We start from the raw sequence: 17,092 nt of genomic DNA, 5'->3' as shown, positions 1-17,092 counted from the left end.
CCCATCCCGCTAACAGCGAGCCCGAGCTCCCGCCGCGGCGCGCCAGCTCCTCCCGCCGGCCGCGACGCCTCGCTGCAGCCGCAGCGCTCCCGGCTGGGCGGCCCTGTGACCTTGCGTTGGGGCTCCGCGCTGCCCGGGGAGAGGTGCGACTACAGCGCCGGGAACGCTACCCTCTCTAACAACTTGCACGGAGAGCAAGGGGCTGCTGGAAGCCATACCGCTGCCCTATCTGTCGCTACCGCACACCGGAGCGTTTTTAAAACCTGACAATTGGCACAGGGTTAAACGTAGGCCGGGCTGACGTGCTGCTCGATTTACAGCGCGTTAAGCATTCCTGAAACTGCGATCACCGATCTATTTGGGTCAATCAGATGTCTCATTACTGCTTCTCCGATGCCACTGTGAGCAGCTTGCAGATAAATAAGAGCAGCCTCTGGGCTTCCCAGGCTCATCCCGGGGAAGGTGGGTTGGCTACTGTCCAGATCCAGCATCCTCACAAGCAAAAAGATGAAGTCTCTGCCTTTCCTCCGCTGTTCTCAGGTTAACTCTGTTTCAGCCACTTTATAAAGCCAGGCCCAGAGACTGGCTGGGGAACCGTGGGATCAGCACAACACAGCTAAGCATGGGACCAGGGCTCAGGCAAGCTCTCATCTGCATCAGCATCACACTTCTCCACCTGACACTAACCTACAGCCTGAGGCTTCTGCACAGCCCCACTGCCCTCCCCCCCCCCCCACTGTCATGGAAGGCGTTCCTAGCACAGACATCTTTGGGCTACCATGATGAGCCCCCTTTGAAGTAATCCTTCCCACAAGCTTCTCTCCCTTCAGTAAGCCCTGAATGACACTTTACACTCACCTCTGCCTCTGGGGGGGATTCCTGGTGCTGGATTTAACTCACCTCTGTGCCAAGTCCTTGAGCCCAGGGACTGCCACATTAACTCAGCAGGGCTGCCAGCTCCTTCCCAGCACACAGCAGCGGGGTGAGTCCAAGCTGCTGCTTCAATGTGGTCTCAGTAGCACAGCACAGCACTCCAAGTCCTTTCTTTACTCTGAATTCTGGTTCAGGCTCCTGGTGGGAATAGGGATGTTTCATTCCAGTCCAGCATTATTTTCCTAGGCTGACTGTCCTAAGGCTCTTCATGCAGATTCTTCCTACTGGTGTACTTCTCCAGCTCAATTCGTACTCTTTCTTCACACAGCATGTTACCAAACAGCACTACTTCTCTCTGACATCTTCCTCACCACTGCTCACCTCCATTTAGTAGCTCTGGCTCCTTGCAGTCAGCTGGTGCCTATGAGTTCCCAAATTAGTGACCTCCAACGTTTTTTTGTTTGTTTGTTTGTTTGTTTTTAAAGTAACAACCTCAGATTGCTCTTGGGAGAGGTGCAGGTGTTCAGCTGAGCTCAGCCTTTGGGACATGAAAACAGCTGTAGATGTGCTGTGGGAAGTGATGCCCCTACTTCCTCAGTACAGTGTGTTCCTTGTCCCTCCATGCTTCCTTTGATCCACTGGATTTGTGAAAATTTGGTTTCAGGAGCTATTCATGTTGCACTGACCTGTACCAGCAGACATACCGTACTGCTCTGCTGCTGCTGGCTGGGCCCAGCACTGCTGTCCAATGCTGGCTCCTCATTCCTTCCCATGGCCAGGGAGCTGCTCCGGCTGCCTGGATGGGGGGAACTATCCCTGCAAAACACTCTAATGCAGATGCAGTTACCAGCAAAACAATGCTGCAGGCAATGCGACTTGTTCCTCTTGGGGAACGGTGGGATTTTTGGATTAAATTACACTAGCAAAAGCTTATTGTGCAAAGTTATGTGCTTAGCATCACTATATGTTTAAACCCATACAAGGAGTGCTTTGTACAAAGGTATCATCACCGTAGTCCACATGTGTGCCTGACCATCAAAGTGGATTTGCATTTTTCAGCCTAATAGCTCCCCTCCGGCGAGGAACTCCAGCAATTGCAGGGCAGGATTTGCAGCTGGCTGTCACGGCGGCAGGGCTGAAGAAAGTCAGATGCTCTGAATCTTATAGCAGAGAGGAGCATTAGGGACCTCGCACTTCAGGTGTGGGGGTGATTTTTGCAGGTGGTTACAAACTTGTCTCAGCCTGGAACAGGGAAACCTGGAATCTTTTCTATTGCTCATGCTCTGCTTTTTGTCTCTCAGAAAAGCTCCCCGACAAATGGGACTCTGTAGGTCTTTTTTTTGTAATCTGAAGCATCATGTAGAACACGAAGCTGAGCAATTTCCGTATACAGAACAGATCCTATCTCCCCTGTACTCAGAGTCTCTCTGTTTTTAATATCTGTGACTCTGTTTTTAATATCAAAGCAATAAATGAGTAAGTGCTTGAGCTCTCAAGCCTGGCTCTTGAAAGTGTTCATAAGACTTGTCAGGTGCTTGATGGTGCTCGATCCGCCAGGGAATTTGCTCTTATCCCTGCTAAAGGTGAGCTGCAAAGGCAGAGAGAACTTGGTATTAATGCAGTATCTGAGGCTCCCTGCCCTCCCCACATACATCCCTTTTGGAGCCATCTGTGTCCATTGCATAAAACACATTTTTTTTCAGGGTGGGAAGTAAAGAGGTTCAAAGAACCTTTTCCAGTGAAATTGCTAAGGCAATTTAGGTAATCACCACGTGAGAGGATAAATATTGCAGTGGGTATGTGCCCCAGCATTCAATAGGTCTTCCTGAAGGGTTAGATCCCATTGCCTGCAATTTTCGTGTCATATATATTGATAGCAAATCTATTCTCCTCCTGGCTGCCAAAACACGCAGGAGAAGAACATCGCTCAATGCTGCTTGCATAGCTATTCCAGGCAGCTGCCTTGGTGCAGCATAACAGAAGAGAGAGGGCAGACCCCAAACTGGTGTCTTTCTGGAAAAGAGAAGGTCAAAGCACCTGGATCGCAGCCCATAGACATTCTTTCTTCCCGACCCATCCTGCAGACCCATGAAGAAGTGTGCATCATTTAGAAAGATACCATCTTTAAAAAGAGACTCCATCATCTTCTGGTAAGCTGGGTGAGGGGTTAATTACCCTTACTGTTAAAAATATCCTTCTGCCTTTAATGCTTTCTGCAGGCACGTAGGCCCTGTGATGGGCCCAGTTAGGCTGGGATGGACCAGACTTGACTAGAAAAATGAGGCCAGGCTAAAGGTAGAGTTACTACTGTTACAGGAAGGAAAAAAATGCTCATAAAATGTAGAGTCTACTGCAAATACACACCCAGGACACATCTTAAACTTTTCAGCAAGTCCTAAAAATGTGCAGAGTTTTCAGGCCTGGTGAAAGCACTCTAACTAGCCGTAAGGTAACAACCCCAGCCGTGCTGGTGAGCAGCCAGTGGCGCGCCAAGCAGCAGGCCCAGCCTCCAGGCCCTCACACCACGTGCCATGCATCTGGCAGAGCCGGCTGTACCCTGTGTCCACCCTGAGCACCTCAGGGAGCATGCATCTTGTCCACTGGGGCCTGCACTCATCCATTGGGGCCTGCCTGGCCTGGCCTTCGCCACTCAGGGGTGTGTACAGGCCCACTCAGCCCACAGTGTACAGCACAGGACGTGGCCTCCAGCCCCATGTAGGGAGGGAGTCGGCTCCTGGGGAGAGCTGTGGACCCTTCTCAGGTGACAGTTTGCTCACTGACATCAGGCTGCACTGAGGCTCTCTCCTCTCCTATGGGGACGACTCCTCCTCCGTATTTTGCTTGTACAGTTTTGTGTGGCTCGAGTGATGGGATTTCCACCTCTCCTTGCAGACGTCTCCACCAGCAGTGCTGACAGTGGCTGCAATTCCTATTGTAATAGTGCTTCTGTGCATTCCAGCTGCTACATTATTGACTGATGTTCTCAGTCTTCACTGAAGAAACTAAATAGGGTCTACCTTGACACAGGGAAGGACAGCCAAACTGGAGGTGAGCCAGCTGAGCCCGGATATAATCCAGCTGCAACAGCCAGGCTGCCTGAGCTCAGAAGCTCCGTTTCAGGTTACTAGCGTAGGAATACTGCTGTGCTTGCATGGCTTCCCAAAGTTCAGACTCAAGTGCACTTGTCAGCTCAGGTCTGTGCAGCTGCGGTGATCCCGGCATGGCTCATCCCACAATGGAGATGTCCTCCATGTGCAGCCTGCTGCTGCGGGGTGAGAGGCAGCAAACAAAGGAAGGCCCACACCTCAGCCACAAAGGAGTTCCCATTTGGAAAGCCCCAGCTCACCATTCTTCTGTGATGGGGTCGGTGACATTGAGAAGTTTCCCTGCTGTGCACTCTACATCTTAATGGGACCTATTTAAATTTCTAAGCCCTAATAAACAAAGCATTAACATTCAATAAATGTCTCATTGATTACGTATTTACTTGTCTGCTATTTAGCTAGCATCCTCTGAAGGAATGAATAAAGAGTCAGAAGCAAGAGAGAGTTACTGCATGTGATCTTAATGGCTGGGGGAAAGTACCCTTCAGAGGGCAAGGGCCGCAGGCCCAAACTGACTCTGCCCAATATCTAAACGCCATAAGCATATTTTTTATTCACTAGGCTTTATTAAAAATACCATAACGTCTTTTTTTTTTTTTTTTTTTTTTTTTTTTATGTCAGAATGCATTCTAGCTCTCAATGAAACCAATACATGTTATCTGCTAACAGGAAAGCGTTTCAGTTCCTGCATAACTGAACTGGCCCAAAGCACTGCTCAGCTCCTCAGCCTGTAAAGCCTGTGGTGCCACCAAGCAGCTCAGCAATAAGGAGGTGCTTGGTTGGAGGTTCAGGCTGTAAAGCCACAAAATAAAGGTGTGACCTGCATGCCAGCTGCAGTTCGGCTATGCATTGTTAACTATGTGCTTGTGCCATATGCCTCCTCTGCCTCTCCAGGGATTGAGATGCTGCTCATCCTCTGTGAGCTTCCAGTCAGCCCGGGACTGCTGGCTCCAGGCTGTATCTGAGACGTGCTGCACAAAGCACGACTTTTGTCAGGAGAGATGAAATAGAAAAGTGCAGGGGTGAGTCTCTTACTTAGCCTTTCTCACAGCCAAAAATTTGGCCTGACAGAATGTTGGTGTTTGTTTCTACAGCCGGCCCTCCTGCATCTCCCTGCAGCATCAAGTGTGACCCTTAGCTTGCCTGTGTCTCAGTTTCTCCACTTGCAGAATAGGATGCTGTAAGGATAAGTTATTTGATAATGTCTAAAGCAGTCTACAAGTTCTCCTTGACAGCTGGGAACAGCTGGTGGGCACTTGAGGAAGGCAACACAGCAGAACCATTTTACTTTTGTTGTCACTGTTCACTGTCACTGAAATTACTAACTTGTGTATGACTGTGTCCTTCTCACTGACATCAAGTTGAAGAAAGGAAAAAAGCAAAAGGATTTTGGGAATAAATGAGCTTCCTTCCATCTTCCATCTCAGGCTTGGTTCAGCCTTCATCTCTGCCCTGCTCCCATGTATTGCCTTCAAGCTCTCACAGCATGTGGGTGGAGAGGAAGGGCAGCATGGACATTACACAAAAGGAGCTCTTCTTCCTCTGGGAAGCTGACCAACATTTTTGTTTTGATTTATCCCAGTTTCCTTGCAAATGACTTTCTGCCTAGCTGTCAAACTTTCTGTAAACACTTCAGCAAGAGTCATGAAATAAATTCCCCAATGAGGAGAAAAACAAACACAGTCACAAGACTGAAGTCAGCTCTCTCTTCTTCCTGCTCTTTGCTAGCCGTCACAGGAGCTGATTTTCCACCGACTCACAAACAGAAAACAAAACAGACCAAGGAGATAACAGGATGCAGCACAAACAAGCAAGGGTATGATGGAGAAAATAACACCCATGTATTATTTTTTGAAGGTTTGCAATGGATGTGAGCAGACATCAGTCTGCTTCAGGACTGTGGAATGATGGAGGCAAACACGGATGTGCCAGGTCCCTTTCCAGCTCTGTACCACATACATGCACTGCATTTCTCTAATTGTCCCTTCACACAGCTCCTCAGATTAAGCATCAACACATTGCAGGGTGTGTGCCACCAGCAGCTTGTTGAGCTGCAGCACTGTGCAACCATAGGGTTTTGCAGCCTGAAGCAGCAACATAAAACACTTCTCAGTGCTCCCTCCTTTGTTTAGAGAAAGGACAAAGCCCTTGTGAAAACCCTGTGCCTTCCTTCTCCATGTGGAAGGCATGGAAGAGAAGGCACAGGTGGGAAGGTAGTATTGCCTGTGATGGAACTGACACTCCCTGGGCTGTATCAGCAGCACCATGCACCGGTAACCTGACAGCATCTCTCCCCAGCAGCTGCTGTGCTCAGGAGCACACCCAAAGCCTCTGACAGCTTCCCATCTTCTGCTGCCAAGTCAAGGCAGACACAGTATTTGCTAGGCTAAATATGCAGCGGGAGGGAGATGTTCAGGCTGATCTGAGATAGGCCCAGATGGGCTTGTATTATGAATTCTGCTCAGGAAGCAAAATAATATTTAATGTGCAACACCCATCTTTATTGTTTTATTATGTTAAAATGTCAAGGCTGAATCCAACAGTTTCTACTCATGGTCAAATGCTCTGTAATGGCCAGAAGCAGTTTAAATCCCATCAACGTCCAACATAGAATCGCTAGTTAAATGCAAGTTATTCTATGATGTATTGCTTTTAGTAGAGCTCAATGATCCCCATGCCAACAGGCAAGTGAACTCTCTCAAGACTTGTCTCTGTGAGCCTTCTTCCCCAGTCTGGATGAAATGAGGCCAAGGATGAAAACAAAGCGTTTATCAATACAGTGCTCTGCTGAAAGGACCACAGACGTGAGGGAGGAGGTTCCTTTACACCAAAGCAGGGCAGGATTTGGCTTGTACCTCCTGCACACAGTGTGTGAGGAGGCCCAAGCCACACAATCCATGTTGATCCACATGCTGGGAGCTCTAGAGTTTGGGATGTTGACTTTGACGTGAGATAGTGGCTGCCTTCCGTGCGCGTGTTCTCTGCCTTCAGAAGCCACGGGGAGCCAAAAGCCAGCTGAGACACTTCCTGGAGCAGAGAGCTTTTACACCCTGTATTCCTGGACATGCTGACAGGGGTGGAATTGGCAGAAAGATGACGTCATTGGGGTCTGCAACTTTAAAATAAAACAACAGCAGATGTAATCAATCTCTGCTCCAGGAGAGCTGGCTGCCTGTAGCAGTTCCTTTCAGGCAGCCTTGGTCGGAGAAGAGTTGTGCTATTAAATTTCCAAGATATTTCTACTGGGAAAAACCAGAACATTGAATTTAGCTTGGCTATCAGCATGGCTGGTGAGAGGGCAATTAGCTGGGAAATAGAGGGGCTGGTGAAGGGCAGGAGCAGAAACCATCTGTGCCCTGGAGCAGACAGAAGTAGCACAGGGGTGACAAAGGGCACCCAGCCCATGCTGCCTCTGCCCCACATCACCTGAGGGAATGTCTGAGCCCTGCACTAACGAGAAACCGAGCCAAGGATTTCCCATGGTATCTTCAGCTCATGGCTGTCTGTCTCACAGTGCCCCAGCAGCGGGGCTTGGGGAAGCCTCCTCATGGGGAGCAGCATGGCTTCTCAGCCCTTTCTGCTTCCCCAGCCATATTTTATTTGCCCCACTCAGCCTTGCTGCCATCAGCCCTCTTTGCTCCTGGGATTTCAAGAAAGTTCAAATGGGAGACATTCCCCTGAGGATTTTATCAGTTTCCCTTTGCCAGAAACATTTTTTCCTTTCATGTGCAAACTAAAAAAAATGATATGGGGACCAGTAGTAACAAAAATAAATCAGGGCAGTAGGGCCAACGAGCTCTGTACTGAAATTCCTTTCTTTCAAGGGTTTTCCCTGGACAGCAACATAGCCCACAAGTATAAGCCAGGAAGTACTCATCCAAAACCGCAAGAAAGCACAAGTGGGCAGACACTAGGAAGACTGTTTGAATTTGGCACCACGCTTCCTGTCTGAGTCTCATGAAAAGTTCCAGGAATGATTCTGGATTTGTTTCTCCTCAAAATCCATGAGGCCCACAAACAGAATTTGAATGAAAAAAGTGTTCAGAATTTCACATGGAATAGGATTTTATAAAAAAGCAATACTACTTCAAATTTATTTTCCCCCACTTCTAAAATTATTTGCATATCTTCTGTAATTTTCTGATACATTATCAGTATGCACTGCTGCACCTGAAGCGTTACTATATGACATAATACAATAGCTGGAATGCTTTATTATTTTAATGTAATTTAATTGAACACATAATGTTAATAATTAGTGGTAGCTGTTACTCAGAGCTAGTTAAAGCTTCATGCCAATTCCCTGGAGCATTTTATCTCGTTCCTTCAATCTGTGCTACAATGTAACAGATTGACACTTTGTGTGGCATAAATAATGTGAGTGCTAGGGTGAGTCAATAGCAATAATTTGCAGAAAGCAGTGTTAACAATGCTGTAAGAAATAGCTTAGTATAGTGATAGTTTGTGCCTAGCTCATATTTTCCATCCCTATTTCAGCAGACACTTTACTAAGGCAATTAAAAATCCATTCATTATTTCTGCTGTCCAGACAGGCAACCAGAGACTGGGACCAATGTGGTGTCTCAGGGCAGAGTTAATGCCTGGGTGCTGCCTTCTGTGAGTACTACTAGAGCTTTGCCCTTGCTTTGCAGGACTTGGGGATGTTGCAGGAGCTCAGAACAAGAATCAATGCTGCACTCACACTGTACCCAGCCTGAATTTCCCTCTGAATTCTCTGGTTTTAGCAGCAGGTAGTTCACTTTAAAAGCCTCAGATTCTCTCTCCTTTTTTCCCCCCTCTGTTTCAGTCTCTCAAGGGACTCTTGGTCTCACTCATCCCGAGCACAGAGACCAAACTGCACTCAGATATACAGAACTGCAAAAGTGGGATAGAGTAAGGTGAGGGGCTCTGGTGCCACGCTTTCTTCCATGTCCACCATGTACCACAGATCCTTATGGACAGCCTAGCTCTAATGGTTGATCAACACCTCCTAAAGGGCTGCTCATCCTTGGACCAGGCCCTAATGGAGAAATTTCTTTTGTCTCCAAGTCACTGCATTTTTGAGTGGATGACCCCTTCTTTCAGTATGGCTCAGACCACTCCCCTACTGTCAGGCAGCACTTCAGTGGGTCCTGCTGGCCTTGGCCAACTCTAATGCAGGTGCAACCCAGAGGATCCTTCACCCCCAAAAAACCCATAGGTCTTGCAACTGTGTTGGAGGATTGGAAAGGCCCATTCCTCTCCCTGTCCTGGGAGGGAGACAGCCTGGCTCTGAGGAATGAGCTGGGATGCACAGAAGTCTGTGCACCTCCCTCTCTTGCTTGCTGAGCTTTGCTTTAGACACGAGGACCCAGGTCTTAGCCACTGGCATTTACATGGCTTGATACTTTTATAGCAACAAAAACGAATTTCTCCTTAGCCAAAAGTGGCTGGAATCCCAGGTCTGGAGCTGTGCTGATGGGGTAATGTCTGGGAAAAAAAAAAAAAAAGGAAATCTCCAACATGGAAACACTAAATGCTATGGCAACAAGAGAAGCAACAAACAGGGCTTAAAGACACAGGCCTAGCATTAATTTAAGCACTGGGAATTAGAGAAAGGGAAATATCAGTAATTTATAATGCTGTGTTTTATGTGGGATGAGGAGACAGGATCATATGCCCTTAAACACAGAGATTCATGTGCTAGAGGCAGACTTGCAGCATCCTGCTCCAGGCTGCTGGCTTTCATCAGAATCCCTTCTGGCCATTCAGTTGACACTACACGTGGAAACAGAGCTCTTCCAGCATTACCCCTTCTGACTGCGCCTTCTTCCTTCCAGCCCTGTGCTGTAACTACAAAGTGAGGAATATATCTGCCTAATTTGTTAATCCAGCCATAGTAGCTGCCTGAGCTGCCCCTGCCAAGCCACCTGCCCCCGAGTCATGGAGAGATCCCGCCTCTCCCCTCCCCAGAAATCAGAGATCTTTCTCAGGTGGTGCCCGGCTGCTCCGTGCTATCTGACAGCTCCCTATTGAAGATGATGTATACATTCATTGATGCTGGCCCTGGAGCTGACACTTCCCAGGTCTCCCTTCACCCTTAGCAGAAGGATAATTTCCATATATAACCTTCTGACTTCTAGCCAGGGCAGCTCAAAATAAGCTTTTCTTGTTTCATTTGTTTTCTCTGTGGATCTCAGTCTATAACCGTCATGGCACAGCAGTTTCCAGTAAATGCCTGCAGAATACAGGCAGGTAAAATGCACTCTGAAAGTACTCAGTTGACTTCCGAAGTCGGGACACAGCTTCAGCCCAGCAGATGTGAATTCACTGTGTTTGTACTTCTGCCACAAGCTTCCTCGGAGATCTCTGAGAAGCCATTCCCCTTCCCTAAATCTCCAAGCTCCAAAGTGTCTGTGCCAGAGAGACCATAACCTGTTTGGGCAAGGACTCTCTTAGGTACATGTGCATTATCCGCTGCAGTGAGGCTTCAGCATGACTGAGCCCTGGCACTGCTGCTTGCATGCAGCCACAGAATCACCTACTGAGTAAGGCACTGCCAGGCCGTTCTCTTGCAAAGCACAGCACCTGGATTTCTGGGCCCTCCGTGCTTCCTAATGATCTCTGCACAAAGATCTGTAAGTCATCGCTGTGAAACAGACACATTTTCTTGTAAAAAACAGAGCAATGCTCCACTCTGTGTCTAACTTTTTTTTTTTTAATTTAAGAAAATGACACCACAAGGCCCCACTCCTCAGCGTCTGATGGGAATGACATCTAAATTTCGAGCAAGTGACCCCATCTCTTGTTCTCATTCAGCTGTTCTCAGTGTCTGAGCCATTTTCCTCCTCCTGTCAGGGGATGCCGCCTTTCCTTTTGCCCTGAGGCCCTCTCAGTGAGCTCAGCCCAATGGGAAGGATGGAGCATGGTGCCCCAGCATGTGCCAAGCTGGCAGGAAGGGATGAAGATCAGAAGCAGCAGTAGAGAGAGGAGATGAAGTGCCATTCGTGTGAATTCCTCCCTGTGAAGACCAGGCTGACGACAAAGCTCTCACCTTCAGCACCTGCCATGGGACAAGATAATCATGGGGAACAGGGCCTATTTCTCTCCCTCTGATTCACCATTTGATCTTGGACTAGTTCTTTCAATTCTGTTGTATCAGTTCCCTTCTTCTATGCTGACAGGATAAGAATGCCATCCCTTGTGAAGTCCTTTGATATCCGAGGAACAAAATCATCATACAGAAGCTATAGCTGATTAGCTTTATTAGTGTCACAGCCATCTTATTCTTGAAAAAAGTCTCTCACTTGTACAAAGGACATCATTGCTGAATAACTCTGTCTGATGTCACACAAGTCTATCTGCTTTCATTGTAGAGAAAGAGAGAGAGTTGCGTTCCTTCATTTGAGGACTTGTTAAGCTTCTCAATATGTGTCCTGGCAAGGCATTGTGAAGAGCGGGTAAAAGGGTACATGAGAATAATGACAATCTTTTGCTTTTGCATCTGTCTCAGTGGATTTGTGTTCCCCGAGTTTCAGCAATTTCTAAGTAAATGAAAAAAAAAAAAAGCAGTTTATGGTTTTCACAGTTTCATCCAAGTTTCCTCAAAACTGGGGCCAGGTACATTCCAGCCTGAGGGATCCTTTCTGACCAAAGCGTCTGCTTTCCAGTGAGAAACATTCATTCCATGCGGTGTTGTGCTCCAGCTGGGAGCCCTTCCCAGTGCCCTACTCATGGCAAGGGCTCCCTCCTGGTGCCAGCTGGCAGAGGACAGCCCTGTGCTGGTGCCTCAGCCTCCCTGCTGCCTGGTTCATGCTCACAGGCAGCTTGGCAGCTTGCTAGGCAGCAGCAGAGCGGAAATCCGACGCTATTTCCTGAATGCAACCCCAATACAACACTGTGCACGGAGGTATTTTTGAACTAACAGGCTGTGGGATCAGACCGTGCATCCTTCAGACAAGCATCTTCCGAAGATGGAAAGGCTTTTGTTTTTCACAGTTTATGATCTGTGCACCTCTTGGACCTGGCAAGCAGCCTGCAGAACTAGAGCAGGGAGATCTGCGGACCCTCGTGCTGCAGCGGTGCCGGAACCCAAAGCTGGTGGCCATCAGTTCAGGACAGCCCAGGCCAGATTACCATTCTAAGAGCTGAGATGAGCTTCCCTAAGCAAAATTAGCTCTACTCTTAGCTGCTGGGAATGATCGCCAGAGAGGAACAAATGGGTCCATGGCCTTTTTTTCACCTTTCCTAGCTATAATGCAGTTCTGCAAGAGTCTTCATCTCATAGGCATTTGGAGCTAATTTTTCAGTGGATATTTTGTACATGAAAAATTCAGACCTTGTCTCTACTCTTTTCCTGGTAGATTGCATGTGCAGCTTGAGAATGAAGAGGATTAGGATATCTATGACAAAGGTATAGCGTGATTATCTGAGGGAAGATGTAAACTATATCTAGGCTGTTTAAAATGCTTGGCTTTGTTAGTACATGTTTAATGCAACCCCTCTATGGAAAACTGTAATAAAAATATCAGTTCTCTAAAGATTCAGCTCAGTCTGCTCTACACAGCTGATATCAGAGATATCCATTCAGCTTCACATGAAAAAGCAGCAAAGTCTTGACTTTTCTGATACTTCAAAGGATAAGACATAAGAAGAAAACTGAGCCTTTTTGAGAAGTAGAAGTCCTACTTTTCAGGTCTTTTTCATGCATGTATAGAAGGAACAGGAGAAGCACCAGCTTATCTCACACTTCTTTTTGCTATTTCATTTTCTGCTTCTCCTTGCAGCTCAGGAAGTATTACTGAGCAGCCACAGCCAGGGCAGAAGTTTCTGCAGAAGAGCCACCAAGCGGCATGTGGCCTGGCTGTGCCTTCCTCGGCCCTGTCTGTGGGACCAGCTATGGGCTCAAAACATCCCAGGGTGATAAAAGGAACAAAATCGGTGCCAAACAGAGCAACTGTTCAGCAGCAGGGCTTTCTGGGAGCACTGAGAGTCCTGAAACAAGCACTTCTACAGACTACTTTGTCTATCTTGTGCAAAGTAACACAAAGGGAAAGCTTTTGCCACAAGTTGCTTTTTGGTATTTTAGCTAGGGTGGGAAGCAATCAGCCCTCTGCAGAATTTATCCACCATTCTGTTAACAGAAAGGCATTGAACATCCAAACACCTCATCTGGGCTCCTTCAGCAAGCTTCTCAGCTAGTCGCATTTGACTTATCTAGGTACTCATTGCCACTCCAATGTCTGGCTGTAGGAGAGCTGACACTGACAGTAGTAATGGAAGCCAATGGGAATTTGCTCTGATCGTGTCAGAAGAAAGAATGGAATTTATAAAACAGAATCCCAACAGTCTGGGCATCTCAATCTAGGCCATGAAAACAAACACACTCCTCAGCTTAATCCTGCTGCCAGCCCATCTGTCTCAGCCCCTCATGTAAGAAATGGTACACAGTCTTCAAGTCCCTACTCAGAGCTGTGAGAAAGCATTCATTAATTCTCAAAAGGCATGAAGGTAAGATGCTTCTCTGAATAAGTTCAGAAGAAAGATATTAGAAGTCAACAACCCTAAATCGACTATTGCCGTAAAGAAGTTAATTACCTACATATCTGCTTTCAGTCAAAACCCATTGAGGAGAAGCATGTGGTTGTCCCAGAGAGGTCTGGAATCAAGCACACTCCTTAAGGTACAGATTGCTGTGAAGTATGGGGTTCAGTGTATGGTCACAACACCAAGTTAGGCATGTGGGCAGGGGTGGACACAGAAGGAAGTGTAATGCCTGGGCACGTGGTCAGACAGGAATTGAAAATAACACCTGGTTCATTGCAGAGACACTTAAGTCTCCAAGAAAGTCAGGCAACCCAAATTTTAACAAAGAAGAGTGGTCAGGCCACTGCCCATGAGAGCATGGGGAAGGATGGAGCGAGCTGCTGGGAGACAGCAGAGAGAAAGCAAGGGCAATGGCAAGAGCATTCTCTTCCTTACCAAGTCTCAAGTGTACTTTGTCCTTCCACTGCTTCAACTTTACCTGCTATAAACTTTGTGACAACATTGTCTAGTTTGGATCTCATGAATAAATACTTGTATTTTTAACTGACCCTATCCTGACTTGAATTAAGAGCAATTTCAAGGCAACTGGATAATAAATGCTCTTCTCACGCAAGACTGTGCCAATTTATTAAGTGGGGTGATAGAGACGCTTCAGTAAGCTCCCTGACTCCCAGCGTGTTCTCCAGACTGTGCCCCAAGAGGATCCATATGAGCCAGCTCACAGAGAGAAAATTGCTCTTGTTAAACCAAATGATATGGTTGAGAAAACTGACAGCCTTCTGGGCTCACTCATCCTAGTGTGCTTAAAAGCTTGTCTGTTTTTTCCAACTATATCACTTGGCCTAATCAATATTTTTCCTCCTCCTACAAACTGTGCTATGTTATTAACCATGTGAACTTAATCATAATTTTCTCTACATTACACAAGGATAACATGCTTAAAGAGGCTGGGACAGAAAAAGAAAAGGATAAGGAAAAACAGCTGCTAATTCCCTGTGCCAGGAATATAAGATAATTCTGGAGACATATGAAAACTTCGCAAGCCTCACGTCTGATAGATCAATTTAAACCAGATCATGATCTCAGTGTGACAGTTCTCCCACTCGGGATATCACAACCATGGCTGACAAACATTTTTCAGTCCATCCCATTTAAGAAGGCATTTAAGGACCCATTGTAAACATTATCTGTATGAAGACAAGCATCTGTTTGAGAGCTCCTTTGACTGTGGGCCTCCCCACAAGGTGCCCTCCAAGGGCACTGTCCTCAGAGTTTCTGGTTTACCCACTTTGACAAGCTACCGCTGCACCCAAGTGCCCTGTGGCCATGTCACACTGGCATCCTTGCAGCTGCCATCTCATGGGGTACAGGGATAGGAGTATCTCATTCCTAGTATTTCTGCCTGTGGGTTACAGGAGACAGCGTTGTTATACCCATGGCAGGGAAAGTAAGCACTCGAGGTGTAAAGTCCGGCAGAAAAAGGTGGCTTACTTTAAATAAAAGCAGAAGTACAAGAACATAGAAGACAAAGCAGTGAATGCTTGTCTCTCACCTTTCTCTGGGAGACGTTTGACTTGAACAAGTGATGAAAATGATTTTGTTCTTCAGTTGTCGTGTTTCACCCTTTTCTTCCTTGTTACAGAACAGTTTGCTTTGACTTTGACTATTCCCACACATTAAGAAAAGCCCTTCTGCTGTGAAAACATGTTTCTTTGATCCTCTCACCTGCTAAGATTTCCTGTTCTTTGTGAATTCCTCAGTTTTACTGACCACAACCAACATCTGGTCTTTTTGCTTTGATGTTAGAGATCTTCCACTTCCCCCTACTCTCTCATAAAGAAGCTGGAGGAACTAACAAACACTTGCAGCCAGCTCAGCTTCCCAAAGAGGTTCCCTTTGGCAGACTATCAGCAAGACTTAATGACTAACATATTCCCTTTCGGGCAGGTGGTTGCTGCCCACCTTCCATGGTGGAGCAGTTCTGGAAACCAGGAATCATACTTGGCATGGACGGAAAACTGCTCCAAAGAAGGGTTTCTGCCTCAAGTAAAGGCACTTGCAGAATATGCTACAGAGCTTGTTGTCTCACTGGCCCAGCACCTATTTAGTTCTCATTTCATAAATAAGTTATTTTATATAGCAGGTAAGATGGCTAAATCATGGCAATCTGCATGGCTAACAGAATCTCTTCAATAGCACGTGCCCAGGGCTGCACCCCAGACCAAATCACAGGTTGGCAATTAATGCTTAGAACACCCCTGTGTTCGTTTTTGAAGTGTCAAAAGAAGTTGCAGAAAAGGTAAACCCCTTTCATGTGAAATCCACTATCTACAAATTAATCTTCCATAGATGCATTCCTTATCCAGGGGAACTACAAAAAACAACAGAAAGAATGATGCATTTCTGTGGAGGCTGCAATTAGATGTTTATTGCCAGTGATCTCCAGGGAGTTCATATTTATTTTGCTGAACATTTTACTAACACTGGGAAAATATTCTATTTTCCTGAACATTTGCCCTTTGTCATGTTGCCAAAGCTCTACAGAATGATGAATCATTCGTTAGTGACTGTGATGTTACTATTTCTCCTTTCTTAACATGAGCAATTTTTGGTGCAAAAATTTCAGATATCCTATAGTGATCACGCAATGGGACTTCGTCTGTGTGTAGTTGAGCATATGGGAAAAAGTGCATGAAGAGATAAAAGAAATCATGAGTCCTATGGTAAAATTAAGCAATGGCATGTGATATCTCACATCAACGGGGCTGCATGTATACCTACATGACAGTGAAATCCACACTGAAAGTAATGGGGGACTGCACAGGTGAAGACAGGAGTTCATCAGGAACATCCAAATGGTAGCCATGCATGAGCTGTGCGCTCAGAATACCAATGGGATAATCACCTCATCCCAGGCACTGCATTTCAGATGCAAGATGTGTGACTGCAGGATGGACAGGATATCGAGAAAATATTAGGGGTATGTGTCTGCCTTGATTTTTAGGAATCACAGGGTAATCTCATGAAATGGAAGGTGGCCAATTCAAAAATGACTACAGAAATGGTTCTTGGTACAGCATGTAGCTAGGCAATGAATCCTTTCCACAGCATACCTCTGGGAGCAAAATCTTAGAAGAAGGTTATTAGGGAAATCTGTAGATAGCAAGCGGTCAGGATAACAAATGCTAAGTCATAAATACTTTAGAAGTTGAGCTAGTCTTTATCAGTGGAGAACAGGATGCGGCTGTGTGCTAGAGCAGGTTATCCAAATGATTTTTTTTTTTTTAGTCTGTATCTGTTGAAATATGTGGTCTGGGTCATTTCTGGAGGCAGGACGCTACACAAAGAGGTTATTAAATCTTACGAGGCCTGATGATATTCCAGCAGACTTATGAACCCCTAAGCCTGAAAGAAAAGCAGGGACTGAGGAGCAAGGCATTTTGGCAGAGCTGTTGGAGTCCAGCGCTGAAATAGCAGGGGATACTTCAGGTCAATCCTGAAGTGCACTGCAAGAGCCATCCAGTAATAGAAGTTATCCATTATCACTCATGCACAAATATTTTGAAAGGAAAAATTCTGGACAGGCTCTG

Source organism: Numida meleagris, chromosome 6 (genome assembly GCF_002078875.1).
Source record: "Numida meleagris isolate 19003 breed g44 Domestic line chromosome 6, NumMel1.0, whole genome shotgun sequence".
In the NCBI taxonomy this organism is placed as follows: domain Eukaryota; kingdom Metazoa; phylum Chordata; class Aves; order Galliformes; family Numididae; genus Numida; species Numida meleagris.
Note: the sequence above shows the minus strand (reverse complement) of the source record.